General features: G+C 60.1%; 1 protein-coding gene across 16 annotated transcripts in view; it reads left to right on the top strand.

Annotated features, from left to right (window-relative positions):
• Window positions 21,118-23,011, top strand: part of IL17B (interleukin 17B) — a 70,030-nt gene continuing 68,136 nt past the window's right edge. For 9 of the 16 annotated variants that reach the window (XR_002342009.1, XR_002341999.1, XR_002342007.1 and 6 more), the window contains exon 1: window positions 21,133-21,530. The gene's annotated coding sequence lies outside the window, so the exon portion shown is untranslated. Of the gene's footprint in view, window positions 21,531-23,011 lie in introns of all 16 variants that reach the window. The other 7 variants (XR_002342005.1, XR_002342002.1, XR_002341994.1 and 4 more) reach the window with 6 other exon arrangements.

Raw genomic sequence — 23,011 nt, 5'->3', positions numbered from 1 at the left:
CCTGCGCCACAGTGCCAAGGCCAGGTCCTTAACCCCTTGTGCCACAAGGGAGCTCTAGCGCCTTTGACTTATCGGTCAAGTCCATCTCCGCATTTCCCTCACTGGCTCCACCTAAATGTGGCCATCATCTCTCCTCTGAACTCTTGTAGAGCCTCTGAAACAGCTCCTTGCCTCGAGCGAAAGTGTACCATCCTTCCGAGAGCGCCACTGCCTCTCCCCGGTACCTCCGGATAATGGCACGCTCCACGATGCGTCCCCTGCTCACCCAGCTATTCAGCCTCATCTCTTGGCCAGCACCCCCGGCGCCGGTCTCCATGCCAACACCCTGCCCTCCACATACACAGGTCCTGTGCCGTCGGGCTTCCACGCAGGTCTGTGCCAGAGATGCCCTTCCACGTTCTCCACCAGGTGCCCACGGGTTCGGTGTCAGCAGCTCGAGGAAGCTGGTGGCACGAGTGAGAAATGGGGGCGCACACCCTTCTGAAGCAGCTCTGCTCACCACTGTCCTTTGGAGAAAACGTGTGTCCACTCCTTGTTCTCTCTGAACCCCTCCTTCCACACCCAGGATTTAATCACAGGTGCCTTCAGCTTCTTGCCTTCCTGTCGTTCCGTGGTTGCCCCTGGAGCTCTTTGAAACCAGAATAGGCGCTGAACTGCAATTTGGATTTTTTAAGTTCTTGTGACCCTAAACCTTGAAGGGTTATTTCTTCTGGCTAGAGTTGCCGTCACAGTTATAGCTCATTGATCAAGACCACATAAGGACATTACACAGTTTGATAACAATAAGAAGCATTAGGTTTTATTTATTGCGATAGATGTTTTAAACACACGTTCATGTGTACATTGATAAATGCTATGTACACCTGCCTTGACAGGAGTCAGAACTATCCCATTTCGCATTTTAATTCAGGTGTAAGTCGAGAAGAACTGTTCCCAAGAGTATAAGAAACCAGGAGTTTTGTTGTTGGACTCCCTCAATTCTTTGCATTCTTCCCAGGAGATACGCCCACATCCCTTAGAGCTCTTTTCCTGAAACTCAGGGAACAGCTCCAACCAGACTTCCCTCAGTGTCGCACCGTGGCAGCCTCCTTTCTCTAAGGCTGTTGCCCTAAAGGAGCTTCCAGAACTAGGAAGAGCGGTTTCACGATATGGCCGCAGGTTGGACGCCCATGAGCGGAGAAGCTTCCGGAGAGCGGAAGGCTCCTGAGCCCACCAGAGGCCGTGCGTCGTTTTCTCGTGGCTCTCACCTTCCTCCTTCCCTCTCCAGATGTGCAGCTCTAGATCTGGTGCCGGAAACTCCCTCAAGCTCAAAATCAGGATTTTCTGCCTCCCACTCTCAACCACCCCTCTCCCTGAGTTGACTGTCTCTGCAGGAAAAGGTTCGCCTGGTATAATTAGCACGTCACGTCGGGTGGAAAACGGTGCTGCCGCTCTTAAAGCAGCAAGGAGACGGCCTCTGAAGGCCGGCCTGCCGCACTCACCTCCTGGGTTCGGAATGGTGCGCTTTTGAGAAGACAAGCTGGCTGCCAGCCACAGTGTCGGATTTGTGAGCCCTTTCGAGTCAGCTCTTACGCAATATAGGGAACTAACCGGCTCCGCTCCATTCACTAAACGACTCTAGAAAATTCTGTGGTGCTCGGCTCGCCCCAGCTTGCCCCCGTTAGCATTTTAGTTCAGGACATTAACTTTGCTTTTGACTCTGGGCCTGTCTGGCTCTGTGCCTCTTTCTGACCACATTGCGGCATCAGGTTTCAGGGACCCTCTCCTTGGCTCGCTCCCATTTCTAGTAAAGGTGAAGTCACAGCGTCAAAGCTGTGTTCCCTGGCACCTCCCTGGTGGGTTAACCTTTGCTCTGAAATACAAACAAAATTGGCTTTGCTGCCGAAAGGCGGCCGATGCTTGGAAAGAGCACAGAAGCACCGAGACCAAAGTTACGAGCCTGGTAACGTCGCTCTGACCTCGAGCGACCCCCATCAGTTCCCTCCTCCCCCCTGGCCCTCAATTCCTGCCTCTAAACAAGTGGATGCAGGGGGTTTTGCCCTGTCTCATCCTCCGGCCAAGGACCAAGGGAAAGGCAAGGGGTTTTCGGTGTTGGGAGCAGTGCCGAGCCTGCCGTTTGCTGCTGAAGAATGTTAGCCGGGAGACATGTCCCAGGGTTGGAGGCCCGGCTCACAGGAGAAGCCTTGGTCCCGACATCAGGGAACACGGGTGACGCAGGTTTTGAGGAGGAAGACGGGGCTCCAACTGGTGGGCAGACGCCTAGGGTGAAATCATTTCTTAAGCCCAGCATCCAAGTGGGGGGGGGTGCTGGTGGGAGGTGGGTGGAGGCCTAACTGGGCGGCTGCGCCCCCCCCCCCCCCCCCCCCCCCCCCGCTTTCCACGGCCCCTCCCGGGGCGGGGCTGGGTGAGTCACGGTGCCACCTGTCTGCTGCCACCTGTCTGCGCAGCAGGTACCCCGCCTGCCTGGTGGAGGGGACGCTGGGGACACGTGGGGGAGCGCGCACGCCTAGACCCGAGGCAGAGGACCCGACGTGCTCCCAGGGGAGCCGGGGAAAGAGCCCGCATCCGGCAGCTTCGGCATCTGGCAGCCTCGGCCCCCGCCGTCAGACCACAGCCTGTGTGCTTGGGAGCTCGGCGGGGAGTCGGGAGGGAACGTCCGGCCTTCTAGGCCTTCAAGGGCCTGAGGCTGGAGAGTGATGACCTCCTGCGCTGAGACGGCGAAGTTGACGGGGTTGAGTGGGGGGGAGGGGAGGAGCAGCGGAGGAAGCCGTCGTGACTGTGGGAGTCTTGAAGACCAGTTCAGACAGAGAGCGGCCCCTCGGGGAGCCCAGGAGTGTGTCTCCAGGGCGCAGGGGTGCCTCGAAAGCACTAGAAGGCAGAGCCGCACTGGCTTTGCAAGCGCACGTCTCAGCGCGTTTTCTTGGGGAGGTGACCTGAGCGCTGAGGACGCGGCCGACACCCGCGAGCCGGAGTGAGCCTCCTCCTTCACCGTCGGGGGGACCACGGTTCGGCTCTGAGGACTGCGGGGGTGAACCCCGGGAGGCCCAGGCCCACGGTGGAGACCAGGCTCTCTGGAGGCCGCGTGGAGCCAAAGAGGACCGCGGGCCCCGCCCTGGCGTCTGGAAGGAGGGCCCGCGGCCCAGGGGAGGAGCCTGAGCCGCCCAAGCCAAGAGAGGGGGTGGGCGGAGGACCCACAAAGGCAGGGGCTCCTCCCTGCCCCCCCCACCCCCACCCCCACCCCCCGACAGACCCGGCCTGTCATGGTCCCTTCCACTCTGGCTACATTCAACTCGGGAGCTTCTGATGCGCCCTTGCAGGGCCGCCTGCGCCTCCTTAGAAACGCCTCAGGAGCAATGGCGAGGGGAGGGCACCTGCCCGCCTCCTCATCTCCAAAGCCATTCACCGCCTGTCAGAGGCCCTGGGGCCGCTCCTCAGCCCTCAGCCGGCCCGGTGCCCTCCCCGCGGCGGAAGCGCCAGCCCTTGCGCTCTCTGCGGCCCTGGATGGAGAGGGCAGAGGTCAGAGCCCCTCCCAGGGGACGGCCAGGCCTGGTCCCCCTTTATAGGTGCCCAGCCAGGTCATGTCACCCCTGCAGTCACAGCCATCTCAGGCTGCAGAAGGCCCGTCTGTGCGGAGCTGGGCCCACGCCACCCCGCCGGGCGCTTATGCGACCCCAAGAGGCCTCCCTCGCACCCTGGCCAAGAGGCCAGCTTCTCAGGGTCCAGCCTCTGCAGAGGCAGCCCTCCCATCAGCCCTCTCCCCTCTCCCTGGTTCTTTGTCTCCCACCAGCGCCCTGGGCCCTGCGCTCACTGTTGTAAAGTAACAACCAACCCGGCTCCGGCCAGGATGACGGCGGCAGCTCGCGTGCTGATGCTTCTGTGTCTGGTCACTGCCTCATCCCTGGACGCGGTACGGGGCCCGGCAGGCCTCTCCCAACTGGCTCTGGACACGGAAGGATAAACGGGATGCCGAGATGAATTAGGCTGGTGACATAGGCTGCGATACCCTCCCAGGCCGGGGAGGTCCCCTCCCAGCTAGGGAATCCTGAAACGTGCCAGATGCGGCCTTTTGTAAGAGAGGAGAGACGGAGCGGTGGGTCAGGATCTTGGCTGTTTCAAACACCAGCAGGTGCAACCGCCGCCCCCATCCCTCCCTCCGGACACGTTGCGCTGTTTTCCTTTCTGAATGTCCCTGCCTGTGCCCGTATGACGCAGCGACCCAAGCCTCGGCCCTGATGAAGCTGAACCCTTAGCTCACGGAGCCCTCAAGGAACTCCAACACTCCTTGTAGTTTTTAGAGAGAGTGGAGTTCCCGTCCTGGCGCAGCGGAAACGGCCCCGACGAGGAACCAGGACCTTGTGGGTTCGATCCCTGGCCTCGCTTAGGATCTGGCGTTGCCATAAGCTGTGGTGCAGGTCGCAGACGGCTCAGATCCCACGTTGCTGTGGCTGTGGTGTAGGCCGGCAGCGGCAGCTCCGATGCAGACCCCTAGCCTGGGAACCTCCATATGCCGCAGGGGAGGCCCTAAAAGAACAAAAGAGTAAGATAAAATAAAAGTAGTTTCTGGAGAGAGCATAATCTACCCGTTTGATCCCAACGGTCGCTCTTGACTGAATTTTCTCTCTCTCTTTTTTACATCTTTTATTTATGGGAGACAGATCTCGGGTGGGCTGCTTGGTGAGTCGTCCGTACACGCTCGCCTGGGTAATTGGCACACAATCCAAGACCTGAGGCCAGCCCCACAGTCCCCGCCGCCCTCCTGGCATTATCACCTCATTCATCCGTGTCAGAACTTCACCTAGACGGAAGCTTGCAGCACGTGGGTGGGTGGGGGCTTCTGTGTCCGGCCTTTTCCGTCCAGCATGGTGTCTGTGAGGCACCTGGCCTGGGTCACGGGAGTCTGCTCTTTCCTCTTAGCCGTGGCACAGCGGCTTGACGGGGGAGCTCGGTTCCCAGGCCAGAGATTGAACCCCAGCGCCGCGTTCTAACCACCAGACCTGCAGGGAACTCCTGGAGTTGGCTCATTTTTAATTGCTTCGTGCAGCCTTCGCGGCTTCTTGAGTGTGGACTGCAGGAGCTGGACCAGTTCTTTCATCAGCCTCACAAGGGGCACGGGGAGACCCCCGCTCACTCAGCCCTCGGGTCTCGGGCTTTTGGAGCTACGCGGCCTAGAGAGAGGTCCGACCCAGACGGGAGACCTGAGCGCAGCCCGTGGAAGGCAGACGCGCGTCGTGACCAAGGACTCGGGCCCTGGAATCATCCTTCACTCCGGGGCGGTGTGAAGCCTGGCACTTCCCTGAGCCTTTCTCTTTGTCTCTCGTATTCATCTGCGCAACGCAGAGGTAATTTCACGACTGACTCTGTGGCATCGCTGCGACGACTGAAGAAAACGACCCATGCGTCTGTCGCCCCCGGCCCGGTAGAGATGCGGATGAATGGCGGCTTTTATTTATTTATTTATTTCATTGCGGCTCCCGCCACCAGACACCTCTCCGTACCTGTTTTTACTGGGATCTTTGCCCCACAGGCCAGGCCGTGGCTATTTCCTCCCCTCACCCCCACTGGGCTGTCGGCTGAGGCCTCAGTTTCCCCATCCTTCAAAGCACTTTTATAAACAGGCACAGGGGAGCCACCAGAACCCAGAAGAAACCCATTTACAAGCACCGTAATGAAAGCTTTGTATCCGCGCTGGCTAAGATTCATTATTGGGTCTTCCTACAGGACTTTGAACTTTGGCTTCACAAAGCGCCGAGGGAAGCGGTGGCTCCGGTGCAGGGGGTGGGCACCAGTCTGAGCTTCCGTCCGCTTCCCTGGAAGGAGACGCCTGAGCTGCTCGCACCCCCACCCCCCACCCGGCAGCTGCTGCCTTCCCACCAATGCGGCCACAGAGACACAGCCCCACGAGGGGCCCAGGCACCTGCTGGGGTTCTCAGGGTCACCCCATGACTCAGCCCCTGGGACTTTCAGCCTGGCCACAGCACAGCAACGTCACCCGTCAGCCAGGACTGTGTCAGGGGTGCCTGGGAAGCGCTTAGTCACACCACCGGCCCCTGTGATGACCTGGGCACCGTCAGAAAGAATCGATAACAGCAGCAATAATATCGGACATGGGTGACAACTGGTCTTTCAGTCACGGATTAAGTGGGACTCGGAGCATCTTTAGAACTGCAGCTGTCGGAGTTCCCTTGTGGAGCAGTGGGTTAAGGAGCCGGCGCTGTCACTGCAGCAGCTTGGGTTGCTGCTGTGGCACAGGTTCGATCCCTGGCCTGGGAACTTCCACATGCCACCCACTCCGCCAGAAAATAAAATAAGAACTGCTGTCTGTTGGTGAGAGATCTCGGTGCCCTCAGCAACCACTGAGCCCCTCTTCAAGGTCCCCCTTGCAGTGAAATTCTGGAGCCACACTCCAGGGATAGGCTCGCACTGTCCCTGCAGCAGTCACCCCATGGGACACCCGGCAGCACACCAGCAGCCACCAGGCAGGCAGCAAATAACAATACGAAAATAACTCAGGAGTTCCCGTTGAGGCTCAGTGGGTTACAAACCCGACTAGCATCCATGAGGACACATGTTCGATCCCTGGCCTCGCTCAGTGGCACTGCCGTGAGCTGTGGTGGAGGTCACAGATGCGGCTCGGACATGGCGTTGCTGTGGCTGTGGGGTAGGTCACAGATGGGACTTGGATCCCGAGTTGCTGTGCTGTGGCTGTGGCGGAGGCCGGCAGCTGTGGCTCCGATTGAACCCTGGCCTGGGAACCTCCCTATGCCGTGGGTGCTGCCCTAAGAAGCAAAAGAAACAAGCAAAACAATATGAGCATATGACACTAACAAACATTTTTTGAGTGATGACTCTGTGCCAGGCGCCTAAGGCCTTAGCTCAGTGAACCTCCTCAGCCAGTCTGTGAGGTCGCGTTATGGGTCAATTCCCCCCAGAGATGTTGAATTCCTAACCCCCAGCACCTGGGAAAGTGGCCTTGCCAGGAAATAGGGTCCCTCCCTGCTGACGACAAAGTTGAGATGATGTCGTTAGGATGGACCCTGAGCCAGTCCGACTGGCATCCTGCTTAAAGGGGACCCTTGGACACAGCGACACGTGGACCTGGGCCCGGATCTAGGCTCAGAACCAGGCGGAAGGAAGTTGTGCCAGAGCCATGACTCATCGTGGAGACAAAGCCGCCCAGGCAAGGTGCTGCTTCAGGACACGAGCTGCTCCCAGGGGCAGGTGCCCGCCCCACCCCGCCCTGGGCACCGGCTGCAGCCCTGACCGGCCTGGGCAGGGACACAGCTCTGGCTATAACTCGGCGCTCCCGTGCCCAGGGTCATCCCATCGGCCCGGTTCCCAGGACCAGACTCCCCGAGTCCCCCTGATGCCTTCAGGTGTGGGCTTTCTGGAAGGGCTTGCTCGGCCTGGAGATGTATCTGGTGTCCAGAGCCCTGTCCCCCCCAGCCCCCGCCCTGCGCTAGGCAGCCTCTGTAAAGCGGTGGCTTTCACAGCTGCTCCGAGCTCCCTCTACAGTGCCCGGTCCCGAGTCAGCCTTGCCGACCTGCTCTGTGTGCTCGGCACACACTTGGATTCATTGAACACGCTATGGAATGTCTGGATTGACCAGCGCTCCCTGGGCTGGCTCTCTTCTCGTGCCACTTCCTAGAGCCACTGCCACGAGCGTACGTGTGGGCATCCTAGCTGGTACTCAGGACTCCAAAGAGACTAAGAAAAAAAAGTCAGGCACTGGCGTAGCTGGGAAGAGCCTGGTTTCCATGGTGGTGAAGCAGGTGGCCCTGGCACGTGTGAGCACCGGGCACAGGGCAGAGCCAGGAAAGCCTCTCCAGTTTTCTCGGGCATCTCAACACAGTGACACAGGTCCCAGCTCAGAGCTCTGGCCATAAGGCGGGAGCGTCTGCAGCTGGGTTTCACAGAGCTGACCTCTTCAGCCCTGTCACGAGGGAAGCTTGTGGAAAACACTGGAAGGAAAAAACCCTGAGGTTCTTCCTCTAAGGATATTAAACATCCATACGAATGAAATGCCACAGGTGAAAACGGGTGTTCTGAGTTAGTTGCCACCACTACAAGGATTGTCACGTGAAAATCTGGAGTTTTGTCTTCGGTTGAAACCTTGGGAAATCCTGCAGCGCTGGAAAAGTTTGCCGAGGAGCCAGGGTCCTCGCCCTGACTTCACTCTTGGCTTAGGCTCACTTTAGCTGTGACCCGTTAGGCGTGCCCCCAGCCTCCTTCCCTTATTTCTGTTATCGGCCTCCTTCCCCAGGTGGGTACATTTTTTTAACTCCTCTGCAGTCCAGCTGTCAAAATAAGTCCAATCACTTGAGGAAGCCCCGCACTCTCTGTCCTGCTCTTCTTCATGCCCAGGGCCCATGAGCTGATAAAGGCTCTGAGAAGACCTGCAATTTCCCAGAGCATGATGGTCCCCATGGACATAGCAGGTGTCTCCCCAGACGAAGAGTCGGTGTCTCTTCAGACAGTCTCTGTGTCTTGGGGTCAGCCCCTCACCCAGGGTCACTCTCTGGTATCTCCTCAAGCCCCGGGCAGGTCTGAGGAGCATGTATGTGCGTGAGGGATGCTGCCTGCTTGACTTGGACAGACAGAGACAAAAGAGGATCAGGTGACAAGCTTCAAACCCAGACCAGTGAGTCAGCGTCTCAACCCCAGGCTTGCCCTGGGCCTGGGCATCCCCTCGCAAGCTTGGCTGATGCCAGTATATCCTAAAGCTTGTCCGTAATTAGCATCTCTCCCCTGGAACCCCTGACCACTGGCTTCAGGCCCCTCCTGCGCTGGTTATTCTGCTTAAGCAGAAGTGCTGACTCAGACTCAGGCTATGCCAGCATCCAAAGCAGCTCTGCCGATCGCCCATCCTGGCTGGCTCCTTCGTGTCAGCCAGGATCACTCGGCAACTGCTTCCTGCCGAGCACTGTTGATTCTGAGTCTGACCAATCCGGAGCTCAGCTCGGCCAACAGGTAACGCCACGTGATCCACCGGTAGCACCTGCCATGGCTGCAAAGGAGAGAGTGGTGGGTTTGCCCCAGTTAACATCCTGGCTCTCGTCTGTGGGTCAGTTCAGAGGCCCTTCCTGGGATTAGAGGGAGCCTGCGAAGGAGTCTGGGCGCTGCACTTTATAAAGGGAGCAGAGGCATGAAGGAGACGGTTCGGGCACAGCCATCTGGTAGTGCTTGTCCATGCCAGCCCCGGCCCCTGTGCCAGCCCTTCCCACCTCCTCCTCCTCAGGAGCAGGCATGTCCAGGCCTGTGACCCCCAGCTCCCTGGCTGCAGCTCTGCACCGTGGGTGGGGACCCAGCCTCTAGGCTGAGTCAGCAGCATTGAGGCGGCTGTGGGAAAATCAGCTGCAGCAAGGAGGTCCTCTTGGGGGGAAGATGAACCAAAGGCAAAGAGGGGAACCGCTGGCCGAGGACCCGAAGCTGAACCACAAGCCTAAGGGCAGAGAGAGGAGAGAAGCCGCGCATGCGCACGCGGGGTTAACGACACAGCCTGGAGCGACAGCCCTCCTCCTGCGCTGACACACTGGCTCTGGGAGTCACCGTGGGTGAGGGCGTGGAGGGCAAAAGCCAGGCTTCTGGTTTACAGGAAGCGGCTCCCTCTAAGCCACTGTTTCTGGCCCCTGGGGTTTTTCCTCGGGGCCTACCCTCTAGACTGGCTCCCGTGCCTGTCCCATCCTGGCCCCCAGGGTGGGCCGCCAGGGTGGGCTCCAGAGGGCAGGTCGGCGGGACCCTGAGTGGGGCTGTTTAGAGTGACAGAGACTTCAGGGCGAACCCAGGCCGCACACACGTAGCGGGACCGCTGTGGGCGCATCCCGCTGTGCCCTCTGGGGCAGGGACGGGGCCTTGAGAGAACAGGAGGGAGTCCATCACTGCTGCAGCCTCTGGCCAGAGCCTGGCCTGGCCTCACCAGGCGCTGACAACGAGCAGCTGAGAGCCCGGCCGCACCAGCCAGATCCCAGGCTTGGCGGCTCAGCTACCGTGAGACTTTGGGCCACTGCTGTCAGGCCCTGGGCCTCAGTTTCCTCCGCTGTGAATGGGCCATGAGGGCCCCGCCCAGGGTCACCGTGAGGGATGAACCGAAACCCTTACAATGCGGCCTGGCACAGAGCAGGGGCTACTCGGGTCACCTGTGCGGGGTGCAGAAGGTCCCAAGGAGGTTGGGCCCTGCCCTCGAGGAGCCTAGAGTCTAGAACTCAGTGGCTGCTGAGGGCCCCACCCACCTCTGACCTCCACGCTGCGGGGAAGCGGGTCTTTCCTGGGCCCAATCGCAGCCAGCCTTGGCGAGACAGACATCCGTCCCCGGATTCTAGCCCTGCGTCCCCCTGCCACCCAGCCTGGCTGACAGTGCGGACCAGGCCTGGGGGCAAGGAGCCTGTGCCCCGGGGGGTGGGGGGCGGCAGGAGCGCCAACACCACCCGGGACCGTCCTGGCGGTTCCTTCTGCTCAGTGGCCCCGTGTGGCAGATCCGCACTTTGGGAAATCCGTCTGCAGTTCCCAGGGCTGCTGGCCACACACTGGGGCTCACACCAGCACACCGATTCTCTCACAGCTCCCGAGACCTGTGTTTTGTCTCTGTGTCCAAATTTCCATAACGACACGAGTCAGATCAGATTTTGGGCCCTCGCTAGGCCAGTATAACCTCATCTTAACTTGATTACATCTGCCGAGACCCTGTTTCTAAATAAGGCCGCATGCCCAGGTTCTAGTGGGTGGCAATTTTAAGGGGACACCATTCAACGCAGTGGAGTCTCTTAGCCCTCAGTTATCAGAATGAATGTGGTGCTGTTTCCCCCATTCGACAGATGAGAAAACTAAGGTGCAGACCAGCCCAAGGCCACATGGCGAGCTGGACTTCAAACCCGGCTCCTCTCTGACCCGCAAAAGGCCTCGGAGCCCCGAAGGAGACCAGACACAAGGGCGCTGGGAGGGACCGGGCCTCACTGATGAGGAAGCAGGTAGGGAAAAGAGGAAATCCCTTCTGGGGCAACGTCCAAGGCTGCTTATCAGCCCAGGGTGGCCTCCGACCTCCCAGCCTCCTCCCTCTGTCTCCGGCCCCGCCACACGGCCTCCCCAGGCGCCGGCAGGAAGCCGCTTAGGCTGCTGCTCTGCTGTTCCGTGCTGATCGGAATCAGCCCACGGCCGCTTAGGAGGCAAAGCTGGAAGGAATGTTTATCGTTTATCTGGGGCCAAGAGAGGGACGGGCTGGAGCCCGCACAGCCAGAGCCGCGTGCCTGGGAAGGCCCATCTCATGTGCGTGTGTGCGTGCGTGCTGCGTGTGTGTGCGTGTGCGCTGACTGAGGCCACGTTGCCTCTCCGGGGGCCCCGCCAGAGCTGGGACAGCTGCTGATTCCGAACACACGTGTGTTTGTCGGGGGGCCTTAGAGCCAGCCCGGGCGGGGCCGTCGGTGAAGGGCCCCGCCCACCACCGGACTCGCAGCCTCTGATGCCGCCTCAAACGCGTCCCTACGACGGCCATCAATCCAGCAGAGCTGCCCACCGCAGACCCAGGCGTCTGAGCCTCGAGAACACCTCCCCGAGGGCTGCGGAACTGCCTCCAGGCCCTGCAGCTTGGAGAGGAGCAGGCCTCGCCAGTTCTCCCAGTCCAGACCCCAGGCTCTTAATGACACTCGGACGCCCTACACAGGGCGACACCCAAGCCTTCCCGTCTCCCCACTCCCTGTGAGTCACCCTGGCCGCTGCCAAGAAGCAGGTTTCACAGCGCTGGCGTCTGGGGACGGTGGCAGCAGGCCCACCCCGGCCCCAGGCCGGCTGGCCTGGGTGACACACACAACGGTTCAGAAGTACAGGTAGGAGGGTGTCCCGTCAAGGAAGTTCAAGGGGGGGTTCTGGGCAGAAGAGTCAGCGTGTGCACAGGGCCTGACAGAGCCCGGGGAGAAGGGGCAGGGCGGCGAGGGGGCGGCCGGCCTCACAAGACCTGGGTTCTGGGCCCGCCTTAGTCAAGTCCCTGCCCTTCTGGGCCTCGGGGCCCTGTCGGTGGGGCGGCAGGACCAGGTATGTGCCCTACAGGCTGTTCCTTCCTGTCGGGGGTCCCCCGAGCCCTCCCCACCGTCCTGGCTGGTGGAGACCAGAGGCTCACCCTCAGAGAGGCTCGGCCGGGCCGGGAGCTGTGACTCAGCCACCTCTGGGCTTCCGCACGGCCCAGCCCAGGACTAGGGCGGGAGTGGGATAGGCTATCCTTTCTGCCTTTGTGTGCTGGGACAGGAGGCAGCTTGGTAAAGGTACCAGCCCCTCCCCCACTGCTCCGACCCGGGGAGCCAGGCACCTTCCCTGGGCCCTCGCCTCTGTAAGCAGCAGGCCACTGGCCAGGGACCTGAGGGCCTGGCAGCCACTGGGGCGGCAGGAGCTGGGGGAGGCGTGCATAGCCGGGGATGGGCTTACTTGCCTGGGCTGGGAGGAAACTCTTTGCCAGCCAGGCCGCAGCCTCTCCACTCTCCCCGGGCCAGCCACGTCGTCCTAGGCAGCCCTCCCGCCTGCCACGTTTCAGGGCCGTCCTGCCTCATCCTACCCTACACAGACATGAACTGGGGCCAGTCGGGGCCACCCACTGGTGTCTGGCCGGTAGCCTGGAACCTGCCACTGCTCTGCCCTAGCCGTGCATCTAACCCCTGCGGGGCCCGACAAGGGCCTTGCTTCTCTGGCCTCAGTTTCCCCTTTCCTATGACACGGGCACAGGACAGGACAAGATGAGGAAAGCTCGGAGAGACCCTTCGGGCCCAGGAGTCAGGGCCTCTGTGACCCGGTGGCCTTGAGCACAGCTGTCACTCGTTTGCCACATTTGCAGTCGCTGAAAGGGCCTCAGCGAGGGAGACGGCGTTGAACAAACTCCTAGTCGTGCGGCCAAGAAGACTCCTTAGGAACAAAGGAGCAGAGAGGGACGAGGTGAGGGGTCACGGAGGGCCTTGTCCCCGAGGTGACGTTTAAGCGGAGATGCGGAGGAGGAGCTGGTGCCAGTGTCACTGAGAGAGGAACACACCAGGCTTCAGGGCCGGTCCGCCAGGCTACAGTGTCCCTGAGAAAGGGGCAGAGGGAGCTCTGGTCATGGCTCGGGGTTAACGAACCCGACTAGGATCCATGAGGAAGTGGGTTCGATCCCTGGCCTCGCCCTGTGTGTTGAGGATCTGGCGTTGCCATGAGCTGGGGTGTGGGTGGCACGCAGATTCGGCCTGGATCCTGCGTTGCTGTGGCTGTGGTGTAGGCCGGCAGCTGCAGCTCCGATTTGACCCCTAGCCTGGGAACCTCCATACGCCTCGGGTGCGAACATAAAAAGACAAAAGACAAAAAAGAGAGAGAGAAAGGGGCAGGGAGGAACCCGCCAGGCTACAGGGCCGTGGGTCCTCCCTGGTGAAGAGCAAAGCCTGGTTAGGGCCATGAGGTCAAGGAGCCCCCGGGACCTTAGAGAGGGCCCTTAACGCCCCCACACTTCAGTGTCAAAATCGCTGATTTGCAAGATACTCATGAGGATTTAATTATATGGCGCCCCGCATGTCTCAGGGCCTACGCGTAGGCACGCAGTAAATGGCAGCAGAGTGTCTTGTAATGCCCTGTGCACGTAGTAGCATTTATAACCACGGGTTTGATGACATTTTATAACCCACTTCTCTTTGTTTGTCTTTCCCCTCCCTCTCTCCCCACCCCTCTCTTTCTCTCTCTCTCTCTCTCTCTCTTTCTCTCTTCTTTCTCGGCCACACCTGCTGCATATGGAAGTTCCCAGGCCAAGGACGGAATCCGAGCCAGGGCTGCAACTCACACCACAGCTGCAGCAAAGCCAGATGCTTAACTCGCTGCTTCAGGCCAGGGATGGAACCAGGGCCTCCACAGAGACAAGCTGGTCCATTAACCCACTGTGCCCACAGCGGGAGGCCCATGTTTTTCTTTACTCTTTTGCTCCCTCCTTTTTCTGGCCCCGCTTGCCGCATATGGAAGTTCCTGGGACAGGGACTGAACTTGTGCCACAGCATCGACCTGAACCACAGCAGGGACAACACTGGGTCCCTAACCAGATGAGCCACCAGGGAACCCTGTCATTGGGCGTCTTGTCTGAATGAGGGCTTTACTGAGAAGCGGCGGTGGGAAGGGTTGACTGAGTAGGGCTGAGACTTCAGAACAAGGAGGAGAGAAACTCTTGCTTCCGCATGGGGGCGGGGGGGGGGTGGTCCTAGGCAGCTGGGAGCTCGCCTCGAGGGAGAGGAAGGCCAGAGCCAGGAGGCAGACTGATGGTGGCTGGGAAACACTTTGGCCGGGAGTCACTCAAAACGTCCTTCAGCCTAGCTGGCTTCGGGAGGGCTGGGGGCTCAGGGAACCACCCCAGGCAGAGCTGGACGTGTTGGCAGGGACTACGCCCTTCCACTGACCCTGCGGGACAAGCGGGGAGCGGGGAGAGTGCGGCAGAGAGAGGCCCACAGGAGTGAGTTCAGAGGGATGATCAGAAGAAGGCTGGGCTGGGCTCTGAATCTCAAACCACCGGGTCCTTACAAGCTTGGAGGGCCCCGCGCATGGAGAGGCGACCCCTGGCCGCCTTAAACTTACATATTTAAAAAAAAAAAGAAGAAGAAGAAGAAGAAGAAGAAGAGGAAGAGTTCCCGCCGTGGCCCACGAGGATGCAGGTTCAACCCCTGGACCCGCACAGTGGGTTACAGTATTGGGCCTTGGCGGTCGTACCTGCCGCTGGCATCTGCCACCTGGCCGGGAGCTCCACACAGAGGGGCAGCCAAAAGAGGGAAGGGAGGGAGGAAGAAGACCTGCTCCTGGGACCAGCCCCTGCCCTACGACATGTGACCCGGCCCGGCCGCCCTTCCCTGCCCGCATGCCCCCTCCCCACGGCTGTCACAGCGGGTCATTCCCACCTCGGCCCGGCGCCCCCCGCCGCAGCCCCAGGGCTGGAGACAGGCCGACCCGGGCCCAGGACCGAGAGAACGCTGATGCGCCAGGCGCTCTTGGGAAACCTCCGGACCGCAGCCGAGCTGAGAGCCCCCAGGGCTCCGCCTTGCCTGCCGCGGGCCGCCAAGGTCACGGCTCCCTCGCGCGGGGATCCGGCTCTCTGCCGCCCCCTCCTGGGCGTCTGCCGCCTGTGAGCGCAGAGAGCTGCCCGCCGCACCCGCCCTCCGTGCGCAGCCGCGCCTGCAGCTTTGCCGCAGCACGGGTCGCAGGAGGGCCAGGCTGAACGCTCCTCCCCAGGGCCTGAGATCTGAGTTCATTGTCTCTCCGATGCTTTTGGCAGCCCCGACGTTCAGGAGATGCCCAGGAAGAGACAGTGAATACAGGGATTGGCTCATCAGTCAAAGGGGAAACTGAGGCCCAGCGAGCTGGTTGCACGTGCAGGACTCATGCATAGCCCGCCAGGTGCCGGGCTTGCTCTGCCACAGCTGCATCTGGGCGCAAATCCTGGCCTTACCCTGCTTAGCACGAACCAGACTTTCTCAGTTGACTGGGTCGCCCCAGGAGAAGAGAAGAGGTCTGTCCCCAAACTGGTGCAACTGGGCCAGACTGGGAAGGCAGGCAGTGGGAGGAGGGGGCCGGAAGCCAGCCTGCCTCTGCCGGGCTCCCAGGCTGGTCCTGCTGGATTGTGCTGAGCTGGCCCCCGCCCGGATGCCTGACACAGACACGCCTGGGAGCCCGAGGGGGTGGGGGTGGGGTGGGGGCCCAGCTGCCTCTGCCCCGCCCGCTGCCTCTGCGGTGGTGTCATCCTCCCTCCAGACAGATGAAGTTCCGTGAGGCCGCATCGCCCCAGGCCACTCCGCGGGTCCAAGCCTCTCCCACTGACCCCGGAGCTCCCCCCCACCCCCAATCCTGCCAGCAATCTCTAGCTGCCCAGGGCGTGCGCCGCCCCCAGAAAGACAGGTCCACCTGCTTCCCATCCCAGGGCTCCCCTGTCTTCTAGTTACTCAGTGTAGGAAAAGGGAAAACAGAAAAGCACCAAGAACGTGAGACCGGTTGAGCTACCAAGCAGGTGACACCCCCCCTTCCCCCCCACCCCCCCACCCCCCACCCCAGGCCTATTGACTCTGCTTTGCTGGAATCTAAACGGCTTCCTTCTTCCCCTTTCTCCAGGACCCAACCCCTCCCTGACCTCTGTGTGGCCTCGCCCAATCCACCTGCAACTCCCTCCAGCCCAGTTTGTCCCCCCCCCAGGATAGGCCTCTGTGCCCTCCCTCCTGGGCGACCCTTTCTTTCTTTCTTTTTTTTTTTGTCTTTTGTTGTTGTTGTTGTTGTTGCTATCTCTTGGGCCGCTTCCGCGGCATATGGAGGTTCCCAGGCTAGGGGTTGAATCGGAGCTGTAGCCACCGGCCTACGCCAGAGCCACAGCAACGCGGGATCCGAGCCGCGTCTGCAACCTACACCGCAGCTCACGGCAACGCCGGATCGTTAACCCACTGAGCAAGGGCAGGGACCGAACCCGCGACCTCATGGTTCCTCGTCGGATTCGTTAACCACTGCGCCACGATGGGAACTCCTGGGCGACCCTTTCTCCCACAGTGACAGCTTCTGAGGTGGCTTGGGAGCCCTGTGGGGTCAGACATACTAAAATTCCATTTCTCCCTTACTTTCTTTCCTTCTTTCCTTCTTTCTTTTTTTTTTGGCTGCACCCTCAGCCCAAGGAAGTTCCTGGCTCAAACCACAGCAGTGATGACGCCAAATAAGATTCCATTTCTATGAAGTTGTGGATTTGATCCTCGGCCTCGCTCAGTGGGTTAAGGATCCAGCGTTGCCAAGAGCTGTGGTGTAGGTTGTAGGCACGACTAGGATCTGGCGTTGCTGTGGCTGTGGTGTAGGCTGGCAGCTGTAGCTCTGATTCGACCCCTAGCCTGGGAACCTCCATGTGCTGCAGGTGCGGCTCTAAAAAGCAAAAAAAAAAAAGATTCCATTTCTGAGTGAGATGATTGGGTCAGTCACTCTCTGCTCTAAGACCTGCTGTGGCTCCCAGGCAGACACAAGAACAGTTTTCAGACAGGTCAGTGTGGGGTTCAAGGCCCCATAGTCATGCCAGCCTAAGGCCGCCCCGCCTATGTCCTTGGCACTGCAGGTGGGCAGGGATGGTCCGCTTCCTTTGGGGCTGGCTCCCTGACAGCGGACAAGGTCAATCAGCAGAGGCTGCGCCCGCTTTATTTCGAGGGCCTGGCACACTGTGGGCTCTCGGTAGATGTTCACGAGAGGAACCACCCCGGGTGGGGCAAACCAATGCACTCGCCTTAGTAAGAGGAAGAGGCGTTTTGTCAGCATGTATTATGTCCAGGTACCGTGCTGAAGGCGTTCCAGGATCCCACACTTTATCCTCAGAAACTGCTTTCTAGGAGTTCCCGTCGTGGCTCAGTGGTTAACGAATCCGACTAGGAACCATGAGGTTGCGGGTTTGAGCCCTGGCCTCGCTCAGTGGGTTAAGGATCTGGTGTTGCTGTGAGCTGCGGTGTAGGTTGCAGACTCGGCTCGGATCCCGAGTTGCTGTGGCTCTGGTGTAGGTTGGTGGCTACAGCTCCGGTTAGACCCCTAGCCTGGGAGCCTTCATATGCCGCGAGTATGGCCCTAGAAAAGACAAAAAAAAAAAAAAAAAAAGAAAGAAACTGCTTTCTAAGGTGATGCTACTACAGTGCCCACTTTCCAGATGAGGGGACATTCAGTGACTCGATCAAAGTACATCCAGGATTCTTCCCCCACCCGTGACCTTAGGCCGTGGGCTTTGCCGGCTCCTGCCTTGCGAGCACACTGCTGTCTCTTTTTCCCAAAGGCTGTTCCATTCCGCCCTCTTTCAGGCTCAACCCCAGGGCCTGGGCAGTGCAGGGCGAGTCTCAGGTGCGGGGCTGTGGCTGAGCACGCCGCCAGGGAGGCTGCAGGGATGGTTCTGCAGAGAACAGGAATACCGCTGCTCTGTCATGCGTCTAAACAAGATTCAACAGGCCGATTTTAGGTCCTGAAACTCACGTTCCCGACCGGAGCTTGAATGGTTGCAGCTCTGGAGAGGCCTGGCCTGGGACGCTGGACTCAGGCACAGCCCCACACTCACTATGTGAGCTTGGTAAGGGGCTTAGCTCCAGTGAGCCTCCGCTGGCACATCTGTATAATGGGCACATCTGTATAATCAGCACCTCCACGGTGTCACCGGGAGGATGAAACATGGGCAGGCGTGGGAAGGCATTTCATAAACTACAAGGCTGCCGATGGGGGAGGAGGGGCTGTCCTTGTCCTGTGGGATCAGCATCACAGTGGCCCGGGTGAGGGGCTGGCAGGAGGCAGAGGCCCGACAGGTGCCCCGGAGGCCGGGCACAGGTTTTTCTGGTTAGGATGTGCAGAGCTGGTGCCGAGGGAGACCTGAAGTGGAAGGGGGCTCGTGAGGTAGGCAGAGCCTCTGTCGGGAGCTGCTGGCGTCCCAGAGAAGCTGCTGAGTCACCCACCTCCGCTCTATCCTTGTTTTAAAAAGTCTTAATTACCTTTCTCTGCTTGCAAAACCAGTCTGTGCCCCTTGTGTAAAGTTCAAACAACGCTGCACTCTCCAGTGCGGCAGGTAAACAGTTTCCTGCTCAGGCTCCCCGGGTGTAACTGCTGCAGACATTTGGTGTGTGTGCGTCCCGATTTTTCTTTCGATAAATAAATACACATTTTCCAATTAAAAGAGCACGTTCGTTGAAGATAATCCAAAGCAAGGCAGAACTAGATAATGCGTATGCCTTTCCACACCCCTCTCAGAACCAGCTGCTATTAACAACTTTGAAGGGAACTCCTTCCCCTTTTTAATGGGTGTTTATATTCCCAAGAGGGCAGAAATGAAGCGGGGCCGTAATGATTGTGGTGACAAAAGCCAAGCCTGCCAGGTACAAGCCCCAGTCCCAACCGTGACTAGCTGGGGGACCAAGGCAAGTTCCTTGGCCTCACGGAGCCTCGTTGTCTTTGTCTGGAAGATGGGAATGCTGCTTGCCCCTACTTCAACGTGCGATGGAGAGAATGAAATGAAATAGTTGGCTGTGCTCAGCATAATCCCTCAGTGAGCATCAGCTATCCTTCCAGACACACCTAAAGAGAGTCATTCTCCCCACGAAATTGGGATCACATGACGCATACTGTCCTATTTGGTTTGGAGGAAGAGTGACGTGGAAACATTAGTCAGGGGGATCCTGAAATTTCCATCGGAGGCGAGAAGTCTTGCATCTCGATTCAAAGAATTGGTTGCATCAGTGTAGGATGGGAAACTTAGATTTCCCAAACGGAGTCACCACCACCTCTGTGATGTGGCTGGAGCCAGGCTGCATCAGTAGATATGGAGGGTTTGTTTTTTTTTACATTCCACCTGCAGCATATGGAGCTTCCCAGGCTAGGGGGTCTAATCGGAGCTACAGATGCCGGCCTTCACCACAGCCACAGCAATGCCAGATCCAAGCCACATCTGCAGCTCGCAGCACTGATGGATCTTTAACCCACTGAGCAGGATCAGGGGTCGAACCTATGTCCTCATGGATACTAGTCAGGTTCATTACCACTGCACCACCACGGGAGCTCCTGCCAGAGTCTTGGCACCCGCTCCTGCTCCCACCTGAGCCCTGGATCCTTCATCCCCACTATCCTGCTGGCATCCATCCGATCTCTCCTCAAATGGCAGCCCCGCAGAGACCCTCCCGACCTCTCAATTTAAAGCAGCCCTCCTAGGGGTTCTTGTCATGGCGCAGCAGAAACAAAATCTGACTAGGAACCATGAGGTTGTGGGTTCGATCCCCGGCCTCGCTCAGCATTGCTGTGAACTGTGGTGTAGGTTGCAGACGCAGCTCAGATCTGGCGTTGTTGTGGCTGTGGTGTAGGCCGGCAGCTGTAGCTCTGATTTGACCCCTAGCCTGGGAACCTCCATATGCCATGGGTGCAGCCTTAAAAAGCAAAAACAAAGGTGCCCTCCTAATCCGGCCACCCGCGGGTGTAGCCCTCCTAATCTGGTCACTTCTCGCCGTACCACTGGGCTCCATTGTCCTCCTTGACTCTGTCGCGATCTAAGATTGACGGTGCGGTGGCTGATTTGTTTGTGTCTGTCTCCTGCTCTAGACTGTAAAATCCTCAGAGCTGGGATCTGTCTTATTCTCCCGTCCATCCTGGGCACAGAAATGGCACTTGGCGCATGGCAGGCCCTCGGTGAACTTTCGGTGAATACAGATGTTAACGGCGAAGGCCAACCACGCCCTGGAGACTGACATCCACTAAAGAAAGCGCCCTTGGAGTCCATGGACCCGCTCAGCTGCACATAACACCTGGTGTGCACCTGTGCTGTCTTCCGTGAAGACGGCTGAGTGTTTTTATTAGGGTCTCAAAGGAGGTCCTGGCCTCCCAAAAGAGGCCTTGACTGTGCAGGAAGGAAAACAAGTTAAATTCAGTCTCGGATGCCCACTGGGGGCCCCGGGCATGTTTAGCCTGGAGGAGAGAAGCCCAAGGAAGCCAGGGTCACTGTTTGTAAACCTCTGTGGGCAGCAGAGGATCCGGAAAATGACAGGGCTTTTCCTCCAACGAGAGAAGGAGCGTCTCACAACCCAGGCTGACCAAGGGCCCAGGCAGGCTGGTCAGGTGACGAGATCCTTGTCATTGGGGTGTGCAAGCAGATGTCCCTGTGGCTCTGTCAGAATTCGCTCTGGGATGAGCGGGCCAAACGAGTTTTGGGAAGTCAGAGGGGTGGATGCTTGGGTCAGAGGGGACAGTCTCTAAATGAATGTAACTGTGGTTCCTTCCGGCCTCACACAGATTGGAGTGCAACTGACATGGCCCTGGCCATCCCCAGAGGGAGCCACTCAGATGCCACCCTCACAGTCCACCTAAAAGGAGCAAGTCTGTACCTGCCCCTCGCTGCTGGCTGGGTGTCTACTCTGCCTGCGCCCATGACCCGAAGAGGGGCTGTCTAGGTCTGAAATGCAAGCACAGAGTTCCCGTCGGGGCTCAGTGGTTAATGAATCTGACTAGGAACCATGAGGTTACGGGTTCGATTCCTGGCCTTGCTCAGTGGGTTAAGGATCCGGCGTTGCCGTGAGCTGTGCTGTAGGTCGCAGACACGCCCGGGATCCCGCATTGCTGTGGCTCTGGCGTAGGCCGGTGGCTACAGCTGCTATTCAACCCCTAGCCTGGGAACCTCCATATGCCGCGGGAGCGGCCCCAGAAATGGCAAAAAGACAAAAAATAAAATGCAAGCAGAGGACAGGTCGCCTCTTCTGGGCACTGCCCTTTCACAGCAATAAGCTTGGCTGGCACGGGAATGCCGGAGGCGTTCGGTGCCCCACGGGCAAGGCGGTCTCCCTCCCATCTCCCTCCGGCTCCTAAGCAGGATGGCCTGTCCTTCCCGGGGAGGCCACGAGAGGGCGCCGCCCCTCCTGCCAGCGGCAGCCTCCTTGGCCCCTCCCCCGGTGGGCGTGGCCCAGGACGCCTGTCCGTCAAAGGAAGGGCGACCCTCGCTGCTGGAAGAGCGCGAGTGGTCCCGGGGGTCCGTCCGCGGACCTGTCAGGGGTGCCCGCTCCTTCTCCCCGCAGGACAGAGGCCCGCGGCGAGCCTGGCAGGTAGGGCTGTGCTGAAAGTGTTCGTGCGTGAGGCTGTGTCGCAAGCGGTCTCAGCCCCCAGGTTCGCCCTTGTGCACGTGTGGGACGCGTCCCGGGCGGGGCCCCGGTGGTCGCGTTCACCGCCGCGTCCCCCGCAGCCCGCGCGCACGGGCCCAGGAAAAGCGGGCGGAGTTGCACCGAGGTACATAGACCGGACGGTCAGCGTTCCTTGGTGGCCTAGCCGTGGTCACTGCAGCAGCTTGGGTCGCAGCTGTGGGGCAGTTTGAAGTTTTGGTCTGGAAACTTCCCCGTGCGCCGGGCGCGGCCAGAAATGGAAAAGCAGAAAGAAAGAGGCCACTCCCTTCGCTGGGTCCTTGCCGTTCCTGCTGTCCTTACCCCCGCCCCCCATCTCAAACCCTGGTGGCGAAGCCACCCGTGGGGTCAGGAGGCCCCCCTGGCGGTCATTACCCAGCGGTGTGGAAGGTTCTAGAAGGAACGCAGCAGGACGAGGCCTGCGCGCGGAGCTCGGCCCTGTCCCGCCTCTTCCGCTGTCGCTGGGGCTCCCGGGTGCCCGGGGCTCCGGGGGCCTTGGGCTCCTCGTCGTGAGGACACGCGCGTCGGGGCGGGGAGGCCCTGCGCATCTGGGCAGCTCAGGGCAGATGCTCTGGCCAGGGTGTGGGGGTTTCTTCCCCACAGCGGGGCCGGGTTGGGGGACCCTCAGAGGTGGCGTCTCCAGCGTCCCCGCGTGGTGGGCGGGATGCGGCCGCACAGCCGCCGCAGAGGTCCCTGTGAGCCCGGACCCGGGCCACGCGGTTCAGACGCCGTCCCCGTCTCTCCTCTGGTCGGTCAGTCACCCCGCTGGGCTTGGAGGGGCGAGGCTGCCCTTCGGCGGGGCCGGTGGGTGACCCGGCCCCGCGGCTCAGCCTGCGTCTTGTCCCTCCCTCAGGCCCTGGCCTCGTGGGGCTCTCCCCCTCCCCTCCCTCTGCAGCGGGTGCTCCTGGACCCCGCCTGGCACTTCCGGGGGCTTCTGGCCGTGCTGACGTGGGCCCTGGTGGCTGGCCGGCCTCTGGAAACGTCCAGCCGCGGGAAGGGCCGCCTGAGCAGGGGCCGTGTCGGGGGTTTGTCTGCCCCCTCCCCCCATCCCCGATGGGCGCTTCATCCCGGGACCTCAGGTGGGACGCATTTGAAGGCAGGGTCTTGAAAGAGGCAACTGGTGTTAAGCAAGGTCACCTGGCTGGGCCCGGAACTGCACCTGGACCTGTCCATGTAGGAAGAGACTAAGATGCGGACAGCGGCGAGGACACGGGGGGGGGGGGGGGGGGCGGGGGCGGGGGAAGACCTCAGAAGGAGCCAGCCCTGCCCACATGTGGACCTCAGACCTGCCGCTTCTAGCACTTTGGTGGGATGCCACAGTGTTGATGAAGCCCCCCAGTCTGGGGTGGTGAGGCAGCCCTAGCAAACTAGTACAGGCCCTAAGCTTCTCTCTCTGCCCTTCCTCCTCC

Source organism: Sus scrofa, chromosome 2, assembly GCF_000003025.6.
Source record: "Sus scrofa isolate TJ Tabasco breed Duroc chromosome 2, Sscrofa11.1, whole genome shotgun sequence".
NCBI lineage: Eukaryota > Metazoa > Chordata > Mammalia > Artiodactyla > Suidae > Sus > Sus scrofa.
The sequence above is the reverse complement of the archived record's forward strand: the minus strand, read 5'-3'. Positions and strand labels throughout refer to the sequence as shown.